Source organism: Psammomys obesus, unplaced genomic scaffold (genome assembly GCF_907164565.1).
Source record: "Psammomys obesus unplaced genomic scaffold, mPsaObe1.curated_primary_1811, whole genome shotgun sequence".
NCBI lineage: Eukaryota > Metazoa > Chordata > Mammalia > Rodentia > Muridae > Psammomys > Psammomys obesus.
The window spans coordinates 43,610,328-43,621,936 of record NW_026585895.1 but is presented as its reverse complement, the minus strand read 5'-3'; the positions used below and the strand labels follow the sequence as shown (position 1 = coordinate 43,621,936).

Below are 11,609 nucleotides of genomic sequence, written 5' to 3'. Positions count from 1 at the left end.
AAAGACTAGCAGCAAGTGGCGTGTCTTGCTCCGCCTGGCTCCTTCCAGTTCCGAAACTGAAAACAGGACTGAAGTGGTTGGAGATTAATATGAGCAATTCCCAACCACAGAGGTTCAGTCCTACATAAGATCCATAGGACCCCCGCCCCCCAGCAGCCTGGACCACCTCTCCACCCTCATTCTCCTCCCACACACTCCAGCCTCACCGGCCTTCTGGCCATGGCATTTCTGCCTCCGTGCATTCCACAGCTTTCACCCTTCTAGCCGACTTCATCCACTTGTCTCCCCATCAGGTGTCAGCTTTGATGACCACACCCTTGATGAAGTCCTTCCCGGTCCTGCCCCACTTCCGGATCAGTTTCCAAGGATGCTTGATCCCACCGCGCTCACTCCGCTGTCATGATTCGTATCTCTGCCCTCCAGTTTGCCTCCCCAGCTGGGAGCCAGTGCACAGAGGCAAAAATCATGCCTGTTTTCTGAGTTGCCATTCCTTCCACAGAACCTGAATAAAAAGTTAGGGAGGAATGGAAACCTTCCATAGACAGGCACATTAGACAAACGACGAATAATCTAACTCACGACCCTAAAAAGACAAGTGATAGTTGTTTCTGTCTCCTAGGAGAGGAAGCGAGCTTGGGATGGGGTTTCCTGCCCTAGCAAGCGCTCTTGAACTCACGTCTATTTGATTCTGAAGACTCCATCTAGGAAGCACCTCTCGGTGCTTAAAAGCCAATCATGGGCCTGGCAAGGAAGAACAGCAGGTGACACAGCCTGGGATATCAGACCCAGCTCTGGGCCGTACCCAACCAAAATCTGGATCAGGCGTTAAGAAACCCACAGTCACGATTCAGTAGAGGCTTTGGAGACCCCAGAAGAAATCACCCTTGACACTCCCTGCTAAATTGGTCTCAGGGTGCCCCGGTCGCCAAGCAGCTGCCACAGTGGCTGCTGCATTTGCTAATGTGTGTGAGGTTCAGACGGGGGATCCAGAGCCACGGGCGCATCCCGCTTCCTTACCCTGCTTCACCCCCCCCTTTATTTATTAGCTTGAATTAAAGATAATGAAACTGCAAGCGGGGGGGGGGGCTACTTGTCCGAGGTCCCAGGGCAGGGAAACGACTCGAGTTGGATTCTGGGGACCTCTGCTCCAAAACAACAACAAAAAAGGGAGAGGAAAGGACAGCCCATCTTTCCGAGCAGAGGGAGAAAGGGGTAGCTAAGTGATTCGGTGGGGGGGGGGGGGGTGTCGCAGAAATGAGAGGGAGGGAGAAAATGGTGAGACTGAGCGAGGAGCGAGGGGTAAGAAGAGAGGCACAGCGTGGAAGAGCTGGGGACACAAGGAAGGGATCCGGGGAGGACAGGAGAGGAAGAGACCCAGAGACTCCGGGGACAGAGGGAGACGGAGGGAGGCGGGCCGAACCAAACGGGGCTCAGGGCAGGCGAAGCCAGTGACGGGGCGGGAGCGGGGGCGGGGGGCGGCGAGGAGCCCAGCGGGCGCGGGACGGCAGCGGGCGGGGCGCCCAGGCCAGGACGCGGCGGCGCGGTCGCCTCCTCCCGGCTCTGCCGCCGGCCCGGCCGCCCCCGCCCGCGCCCGCAGCCTAATGACCGCGGCCAGCCGGAGCCCACCGGAGGCGGCCGTCAGCTGGCAGCGCGGGGACCGCGCGCCGCGGCCAGGGTGGCAACTCCCGGGGCTCCGAGGGCCCTGATTGATTTGTCAGCCCAGGCGAGCCAGCAGCCACTCCGATCGCTGCGCCGCCCGGCCTCCCGGGCCGGCCCCTCAGGCTGGAGCGCCCCGCCGGCCCCAGGAGGGAGCCCCCGGTCCCCAGGCCCGCGCCCCGGCGCCCCTCCCCGGCCCCCCGCGGGCATCGCCAGGCCCCGGGGCTGCCCTCCGCTCCGTCTCCCCCTCTGGGCACCGTGCCAGCCCCGCCGGCGTTCACCCTGCTGCTGCCCCCCAGTCCCGCACCGCCGCCCCCCGCGCCCCGGCCCTGGCCCGGGGCCGCCCGCAGAGCCGGCCACACCCGCTGTCGAGGGCTCGCTAAGGTAAGAGGCGCCGGGACCGGGAGGGCTGAGCGCAGGGCGCGAGCCTGGGCCACCTCGGGCACCCGCAGGTCGGTACGGAAGCTCCTGCTGCCACCCAGCCCGGAACCCGCAAGGGCCCGCGGGGACACAGAGCGATTGTGGACTGAGACCCTGGAGGGAACTGGGTGACAGTTACCGGTCTTCCAGTCCTGGGAGTGGAGGGTCTGGCTTTGGGGAACGGAGCTCTAGGGTCCATCTCTTTTAAGGAATTCTCTTCCCCTCTCACTATCCTCTCTCGGTCTCCCAAGTCACCATTTCCTGATGTCTCTTTAGAGGAATCACCCCGTTTCGTCTCCTTTTCCTAAGCAAGAAGCGGGTCTCTATTTCTCTTCCCAAACCTATTTTTTCTCTCTCTCTCCCAAGTTAGAAGGGTTTGCTCCCTCTCTCTGACTCCTCAGTTTAGAAAGGATTCCTCTCTACCCACAATTCACAACCGTCCCCGTCCGTAGCACCCTCCCGCGATGCTGAAGGCTAGACGCGCTTTTCTGTTGCCCCTGTACCCCCACTTAATTGGATGTGCAGTTCCTTAACTCGGAGCAGGGGACCTGGTGTTTTTCCGATGTGGAGGCAACGCAGAGAGACATTTCAGTCAAAGCAGGGTACCAGCAGTGCATCTCTGCCAGAACGAAGACAGCTGCCCAGCCTCGGTCAGGTGCATGAGTGTTTGTTTCCAAGGGGCAAGGAGGAAAGACCTTACCCTCAAACAAAGAATTAAGGCCAAGGGAGACTATTCTAGCATCTTCCATGGGAGAAGACTCTCCAGCTCTGGACGGGGGGGGGGGGCCACATCTAGCTCCCTCCCTGCACCCCCTTAACTTTAAAGTAGTTTAATGAACACACAGAGAGAAACCATTTGTTTTTCACTGCGTGGTGAGCAGTCTACAAAGAGAAATAGGAAAGGAGGGAGAAAGCCTTAACTCTGATCCCCACAATTAGTTCCCTGGGACGAAGGGGGGGGGCAACCCGGGAGCCTCAGTTCTTCAGACACAAAAGCATTTAGATCGCTTTAGACCGGTTAATCCTGAGTCTGGCTCGGGTCTCTTTTGTTTCCCAACTCCATTGTGGGTTTTGTGCAGTTTCTCTCTGTTCGAGTGATTGACTAGCCAATGGATGGTAATTATCCAAATGTCCCCTCTGTCCTTTGACTGACTTCTCTGTATTATGGGCAACTGTCATGCATTCTGTCATTCCATATCATATTACACGTATTATCATATGAGGTCCCCCTCCTTTAAGGGGGGCCTTGGCCCAGATGCTGCTGCCTTCAGAGGGAAGGCCCCCGAATAATTTGTGCTGGGCACAATTTGCCATACAGAACGGGAGACTCCGGAGATGGGAGGTTCTGCAGGTAATTTTTTTTTCCTGGCTGGGGGTAGGGGTGGTCTCTGGGGTTAAGGTTCTAAGGGCTTGCGCTGGGAACTTGGAGCAGGTTTGCCAGATGTATTCTTTGGGGTCAGATCCCTAGAGTGATTTGAATGGGCTTAGAGGTTCCCATTATGGAGAAACTTAGAATCCATGTTTTTGAGCCCTGGATATGGGAAAATTCTGCACAACTGGTTCCTTTTGGGGTAACTAGATCACAATGGCACATGCTCAGGGATCCTAAATGTACTTTGTACCTGTGCCCTTTACAGGATAAGCCCTTGGACCCTCGCCCCAGTTTGCTGCCAAGCAGATTGGGGATGGAGGAACCAGCTGTATATATTTCAAACCACCACATGCTGATGCTAAAGCTTTGAGAAGAGACCAGCTTTTCTTGCATTGCTTTTGCACAGTAAACTTAGTGCCCCTTGGTGCAATTGTGTGTGCCATCACTTAAGAGGAAGGCAGGATTTATAACAAGGAGGCTTTGCAGACAGAGACTCTGGGGTCCCCTGAATCTGTGGGAGGGACTACGCCTTTCTTCTGCTAAAATGTGAAAAAAGTGTTTTATTATTGCAATGGATATGAAGTGCCGCCCAGATGTACAGCCTCGCAGTTAATTACCTTGTTCTTCATCAAATATATGAGCAATAAATTCTCCAGGAAGGAGGTGTGCCTCTGTGCAGGCGTGTGTGTGTGTGTGTGTGTGTGTGTGTGTGTGTGTGTGTGTGTGTGTGTGTATGTGTGTGTGTAAATGGATGGATAGCTGAATGCAAGAGAGAGAGCAACTCACACTCTTTTAAAGACCACAGACAGACTATTTGGTAGGAAGCTTGATATACAGCTGAAAGACGCTTTGAATTTTTCAATGATCAAATATACATGATCAAGCTGTGCATGTTAGGGTGTGAGGTGTGCTGACGGTCAATGGCTATTGATCAGGCTGTTAAGTATTTCTGCTCAGTTTTAGAAATATAGATAGATCCCAGATGAATTAAAGACTTGGATAGCTAAGAAACTAGCATTCAGTTTCTTTGGCAAATGGAAATGGCTAGTCCACTGAAAACATCCCTATCGTTCCTCAACACCCATGTGAAGAGAGAAAGAAAGAAGAAAGAAAGGCCTTAGAAAATGGGAATTTCATTGGCAGACATGTTGAAGAATGAAGTAAAAAATAATTCCAAATATCTTGTTTAGACAATTACTTTACTTGACCAGCTTTGTTCATAGGCTCAGAGTTTATATCTGTCTGTCCATCCATGTATCTGTACACACACACACACACACACACACACACACACACACAATTTTGCAACTAGTTTTGACTCATGCTGATTCACTGCTGAGGAGATGGGGAGGAACTAATTTCTGGGGATAGGGTCTCAAGCCCTCTACCCTTACTGCTTAGGAACCCAGCTCACTGGCCACATGGCTTTTCCCAATTAACTAATTTCTCATTAATCTAAAGATCTATTTAGAAAAGTATGGAGGGGGTGGAGGATAGAGATTTAAAGATAATCTCTAATTGGTGTGGAAAAATTTAGTCCATGACACCTAGAACCCCCCTTTTTTCTTCTTTACTCTTCTCCTCCTCTCTGACTCCCTTTCCTATGTCTTTCTCTCATTTTGCCTTCCAGAAATTGAAAAGTGGACTTGAGAGGAAGGACTTGCATTGTGCCAGATACTCAGGGAGCGGAGAAGGGAGTGAAAATGAACTTTAAATTTTTTATTATGTTATATGTAAATCTTATTTATAACCATCCAATTAGCTATTTTGTAAGAGAATCATATTCAGGAAAATCAGCTCTCACCCAGATTGTACAACTTAAGCATACAGACAGGATTGATAGTTGAAATTTGTTTTCATACCTTAAAAAGACAGATAGACAGTAGATTTTTAGGTTTTTTTTTTTTCTATCTGCAAAACATTCTTTTTCAGCTATATAGTCCTCACCAGAAGAGCTCAGATATCCCTATTGACAAATCCCCCCTTGAGATGGAAACAAAATTGCTCTCTCTCTCTCAAAAAAAAAAAAAAAAAAAAAGTTGATCCACCCTGAAATGGATGAATCAGCTCTGATTGGGTGGACATGCCCTTTCACCTCATTGTGTCTGACCTATCACTTAATTAATCTCTCCCAGATGCAGAGCTGTTGACAATGCCAACGATAAGCAGTATTTGGAACAAAGCAGGAAGCTTTTAAAAGAACAAGCCACAGTGAGGTTTGAGGCTCTTAAAGATGTGTAAATCATCAGCTTTGGAAAGTCGAGTTTGTTAGAACATAGCTGAATGTCAGAAAATGGTCCCATGTTTGCTAGGAACTTCCTGTGCCTTTCTTTAGCCACTGATGTCTCTGCAGATTCATTTTCTCTCTCCCTTCTCTGCTTCTGCCTCTCCCTCTCTCTGCATTCAGACTAGCCTTGACTGGTTTGCTGAAAACTGGCCTTTGCTTCTTAGCCTTGTCTTGGGCTCTTCAGCTCCTTTTTATGCCATTAGGGCTATCAAGGTGGTCAGCTTCAGAAGCTTTGAGTGACAAAATATTGACCGCATTGGCTGGTACCTATGAATGTTTGTGCTGGGGGCACCTTGGTGACACGCAGAGGATAGTGCATTAATTAAACAACTTGCTAATTGCTGCTTAAATTACTATATAAAGAAAACGAAACAGGTTTATAGAAGGTGACAATTTGAGGAATTCATATTTTTTGCTAAGAAGATTTTCATAAACAGGTCCTAGGAACTGCTTTTACTCATCATCAACTATTCAACTGAGCTTCAGTTAATGATAATGTATGGTCTGGGACCCTTAGCTGGCCTGACTGACGGAAGAGCTTTGTTGCGACTGGTGCAGGTGGCACTGTTTAATAAGCATGGGAAGAGTGGGTAAAAAAAATGCAAAATAGATCACTCTAATTATGGCTGCCCCCAGAAACGGATGTAAGCTGAACCGGTCAACTGAGTGGGAAGTTTCAAACACCCAATTGCCCACTGCCTCCTCCTCCTCCTCCTCCTCCTCCTCCTCCTCCTCTTCTTGTTCTCCTTCTCCTTCTTCCCATTTTCTTATTCACCTTTGAGGGCTGACACAGTGGTCTGAGAGTCAATTTGGATGATCTCATCTGACTTTAAGCAAGCACAAATTAAAAACCTCAGTCTGCCAGACCTATCAATGTCTGCCTTAACTGTCTAGGACCCTTTCATCAGAAGGTCAACTTCAGTGCTAGGACATCTGAACAGCTCTTCCTACCAGAGATTCCCTCAAGCTCATTGAAAACTAGTTTTCATATTTCTGAAATTAGCAAAGTGTCAGAGATCTTGTTTTTGTTTTGTTTTGTTTGAATCTCTTTATGCTTGAAAAAGTGAGTCTATAGGAAATCAAAATGTGAATACTTAAGCAAACAGAATTTCCCATATACCTGCAAGGGTTCTAATGATTTCCATCCATGCAAAGATAATCAATGGGACATTAGTTGTTTTAATTAATGGAAGAATAAAAAATTGTTGGGGGAGGGGGTGCCTAGGGGCTGGGCTTCAGCTGAAGCATCTGTGGGAAATGACTCATTTCTCACCTAAAGAGACAATGGCAACTTCCCTGGACAGCAATAAAGATTTGCTAATCAGACCCGGAGAAAGTTGGGTAGGGATGCTAGGAGCTCTGGATGAGACAGTAGTCAGGTTGGCTATTTTCTCTCCTGTTGGAAGGTTGGAAAAGTGCCGGGACCCTCACTAAGAGGAAGTTTCTGGAATCCCAAGGAAGGTGCGATTTGCCTTGCTGCCTACTATTATCTGTGATGGTAAATACATCTCATCGCTGCAGCGTCCCTCTGCTAGGATGACAGAAAGGGTGGGGCCAAACGTGTGCGCTAGGTGTGAGGTGACTTGTACAGCAGCATTATGTCAGTAAGTGGATACAGTCTTGTGGCCTTTGATGGGGGTTCCAGGGAGACACCAAACCCAGAATTTTGAAGTAAAACATCTTTTTCTTCTATGGAAATAGTTACCAAACTCACCTTCAGGCTGGTGAGCCATAACCAGGTACCCAACTATTAATACTGGTGGATGTGAAGCTTATAAAAGATTTATTAGAGAAACTTGTGCTCAAGATGGAGCTTAGGGTGTCTTGTATTCTGCGAGGGATGGTAGAGATGCCTTTGAATAAAGACTGGTGGGAAAAATTTTCCAGTATCAAGGGCATGGAATCAAGAGATGGCAGTCACCTGATGGTCTATCTACTTTCTCCCCCATCACCAACCACCTCTACTTCCTCCTAGAGAATCTTTGATTCTCACTTAAGCAACTGTGGTTCCCTGTGTGAGAAAATTTATTGCTCTCTTCAATCTAAAAGACTGAAAGCAAGGGTTAGCAAAATGTCCCTTTTAGGGCTGCATGTTATTCTGGACTAAATTAAAAAGAACCGACCCTCTAGGTACAAGATGTAGTTGTAGCACGTGAAATGCAGGGCCTCTTGTTGCAATATTCACTTTCCTTTTTATCTCAGGGCAGCGTATACCTTTTTGTGGAAATTAGCTGGAGGGAGGAGGAGAATATGATTAGCTATTGTGTATTTGGTTGCGATTGTTGTTTAAGAATAATTTGATCTGACAGATTTATATTGTTGGCAATGTGATTTGAGGAGGGCCTAGATATAAACTTTCCACACCCTAATCAATAATGGTAAATCGTTTTTGCTGAAGGTGAACAATCTCTGACCTTAGAATTTGTATTTCTTTTACCAATTCCCTGTAATAAAATTGAACATTTTGTCACCACTTTGAGAAACACTGCCAAACACCTTAAAACACATGTCACATGCCAGCAGCCCCTCATTTTCCTCCTCCGGGAGTTTCTACATCTGGAACCATAATCACAGATAAAAACCTTGACAAAATTGCATCTGAGCACATTCCTCTCCACAGCCCTTACTTTCTCATAACATTTAATACAATATTAATACCTGCTACCGAAAGGCGGGAGGGAGGAAAGGGCTGCCAACCTTCACATTTCCCGATGCATCATGTTCAAACCTGAAATTCACACTTCGTGTTTCATTTTAAGTTCAGTGCATTTAACAGGGCCCTAGAGAGAGAGAGCGAGCCCTGGTTAGTTCCCCAACCTTCTCAGCTGACGCCCAGGGAGGCGCTTTTTTCTTTTTCTTTTTCTTTTTTTTTTCCCCCCGGAATTGTTCAGATTGCTGCAGGGTGAAGAGGAGGAGGAATTGGGCTCCTTTCTGCTTGCCATGGTCCAAGCCACTTCTCTGTTCTGGTGTCACAGACATGGGGCTCCTCTTAGAAATAACACAGGTCCCACAGGTTTATGTTGTCAGTACTGGTGATCAGCAGATCTCTGTACGGTATGACCAAAACAATGAACAGATCTCAGAGTAAAAGAGTCGCGCCTGAGCACATTTGCTGCTGCAGACAACCTCTCTCATCAATATACAACAACCCCCCCCTTCCTGAACAAGGCCTGCAGCCCAGGGGGGTGGGGGGAGACAGTCCTCATTGTAGATGCAGGGCTCTCTCTCTCTACCATCTCTGTGACCCTCACCCCACCTTTTCCTGGTGCTGCCTCCTCCCCACATTCCTTTGCCTGGTAGGAGGAAATCATCTTTTCATTTCTCTGCTCTATAAGAAAGAAACAGAGGTTAGAAAGAAGGCAAAAGTGCAGAAAGTGCTCCCTCATAGGGCCTCCTGGGGACACCCGGGGTAATCTGGAGACTGATTTTCAGATGCTGGCGGCTTTGTTTAGTTGATGCTCTCAAAACAGATCAGGCCTCCCTCCACTTAAAATGTAAGCACCCAGGTTTCTGAAATGGGTACCCAGCATCAGTAATAGTAACGGGGGGGAGAGAGAAAAAGAGAGAGAGCGAGAGAGAGAGAGAGAGAGAGAGAGAATACATTTCTCTGAGCAAGGCTCACTTTAGTAAGCAAAGAGTGTAATTTGAAGCAAGCCCAGAGAAGTTATGCTTTACACGGGGGACAGGGGCAAAATGGCCAGCCACTGGGACTGCAAGCCAACAGCTTTAATTTAAGAAAGCAGTCCTTTCTGCTGCGAGGCCGGCTAGAAGTGTCAGCACAGCCTCTTTCTCCCCCTCACGGTTGTTATTACAGAGCTTCCAGGAACCCTAAACCCCAGCTCTACCCTCAGCTTGAGGCAATCCTTTAGTAGTAACCAAGCCGAGAGCCCCAGGCAGAAGAGTCTGGGGCCAAAAGGTAGGGCGTTTCCCCTGCGCAGAGCCCTTCCAGGATGGCTTCCCAGTCCGAGGTTTGTTCTGTCTGCCTTTCCCTCCGGGGAGACTCCAAAGGCTGCCGAAATCTGGGCGCCCGCTTGCTCGCTTGTCAAAAAGCAAACTGTCTTCACATACTCCAAGAGTAACATCCCTGCTTAGGAAGAGGAAGGAAAGAGGCAAAATAAATAAAACCAGTTAATGTTGTAGTTAACTTGCAAATCAAGTAAATCTGTTGGTGCCGTATTTGAGAAATAAACCACGAGAGCGTCACAGCAAACACACACTTCTGAACGTCTTCATTTTGATTTAATGGTGTATCAGCGTCAACTCTCGCTTCCTCTGCTGGTACACTCGGCCTGATGCCGCGGGGGGAGGGCGCCCATGTTTATCACCGAGCGAGATGACTAATTACACCTTGTCAATCACCGGCTATGAAGACATAAAACCAGCACGCACAATGAAATAGTTGCCTGCAGCGTCAATTAGTTGGCGATTCCGAGGGTATTTGCGTGGCCCTGCTTTGGCCGCCTCTAATAACGGGACGGAGCGCCGGGAACCGCGCGCAGATCAATCACCCTGGTTCCGCGGCGCCCCGCGCCCTCCTCCCCCTCTCCCCTCCTCCGGCCTCACTTTCTCCCTTGCGCAGGGCGCTTCTTCCTCCGCGGCCCCAGTCTGGTGGCGCCGCCAGCCCCGGGAGCCCCGGGAACTTTGCGCCCGGCCTCTCCGCAGCCGACAGCCGGGAGCCCCGCAGCCTTCGGGGAGCGCCGGGGCTGGTGGCCCTTTTGTTGGAGGAGGCGTGGAGGAGTGCTTTTGTTCTTAGTTAGTCACGGTGGCCGGCTGGAGGCTGCTACCTCATTATGCGCTGGGTCTGCTAGTCTGCGGGGAAGCAGATGGTGGAGAGGTAGGCAGCGGCGACTGCGGCCAGACCTGAATCCCATTCACCTGTCACCTTCCGCAGACGCAGGGAGCGGGAGGCTGGGAACGCCTTACCCCTGGCCGGGGAAAGGGGTGGAGGGGCCGCCCTTCCAGGCATTTGTGGATGCTCCAGTTACCTGTCCTAGCCTGACCTCCCCCCCCCCCGCCTCCCGCCTGCCTTTCCCACTGCTGAGGCTCCTCGCACTGTGTAAATGTCACTCACGTGTCAGGATCTGTGTTTACAGCCTGTTCCTCGCCTTGCTTAGTCTCCCAGGACAGGGCAAAGCGATTGCGCGACGGCCCCCAGTGATTAGCAAAGTTAGCGGCCTCTGAACCCAGGGCCCGGGTGCCCAGATGCCGCCCTGCAGTGGGGAATGCGCTTGAGCCTCTAACAGACGCTATTGCGTCCCAGCCAAAAAACACGGGATAAATAGAGAAGCCGGGATCCCAACGGCCAGAGAGTTCAGGCCAAGGAATGACAGGACTGCTGGTCAGAGAGCTGGGGACCCAACGGTGTCCATCTCTTTATGGGGACAGTTTCCTGTCCCTTGGGTAGCTCCCAACAACCACCCCAGCTCCTAAGGCAGCCCCTTCAGTCTAGCCGGCACCGAAAACACACACTCAAGGTTGGCTACAGAAGTTTCCTACACCTTGAGTGACTTCCACATCACCCCTGGTGACTCCCAGATTCACATTTCATTTCCTACTTTCTTTGAAAGAAAAAAAAAAGTGTCCCAGATACCCCAGTATAAAGTGCTTGCGTATCCCTAGAGCTGACGGTGGGCCAGCACTCTCTGGGCGAACATGTCCATCCCTGTCTCTCGACTGATGGCCTTTTCCCTGGAGTTGCAAACATGTGTATCACTTGAAGAGTCTTTGCAAATACTCCTGAGAGGAGCTCACAGAAGATTAAACAAGGCTAGCCTGGGCACACAAGTGTTGGTGCTGGGCATCCGGACGTCCCCTTGGGGATGGGGTACACTTGTCCATTAGTACCTGAGTGCTGGCTACGGTTTGGCCTACGAA

General features: G+C 50.0%; 1 protein-coding gene across 1 annotated transcript in view; it reads left to right on the top strand.

Moving 5' to 3' along the window:
• The first annotated feature begins 2,003 nt into the window (after window positions 1-2,003).
• Window positions 2,004-11,609, top strand: part of Lhx2 (LIM homeobox 2) — a 30,166-nt gene continuing 20,560 nt past the window's right edge. Inside the window, exon 1 of the mRNA XM_055600347.1 lies at window positions 2,004-2,040. The gene's annotated coding sequence lies outside the window, so the exon portion shown is untranslated. The remainder of the gene's footprint in view (window positions 2,041-11,609) is intronic.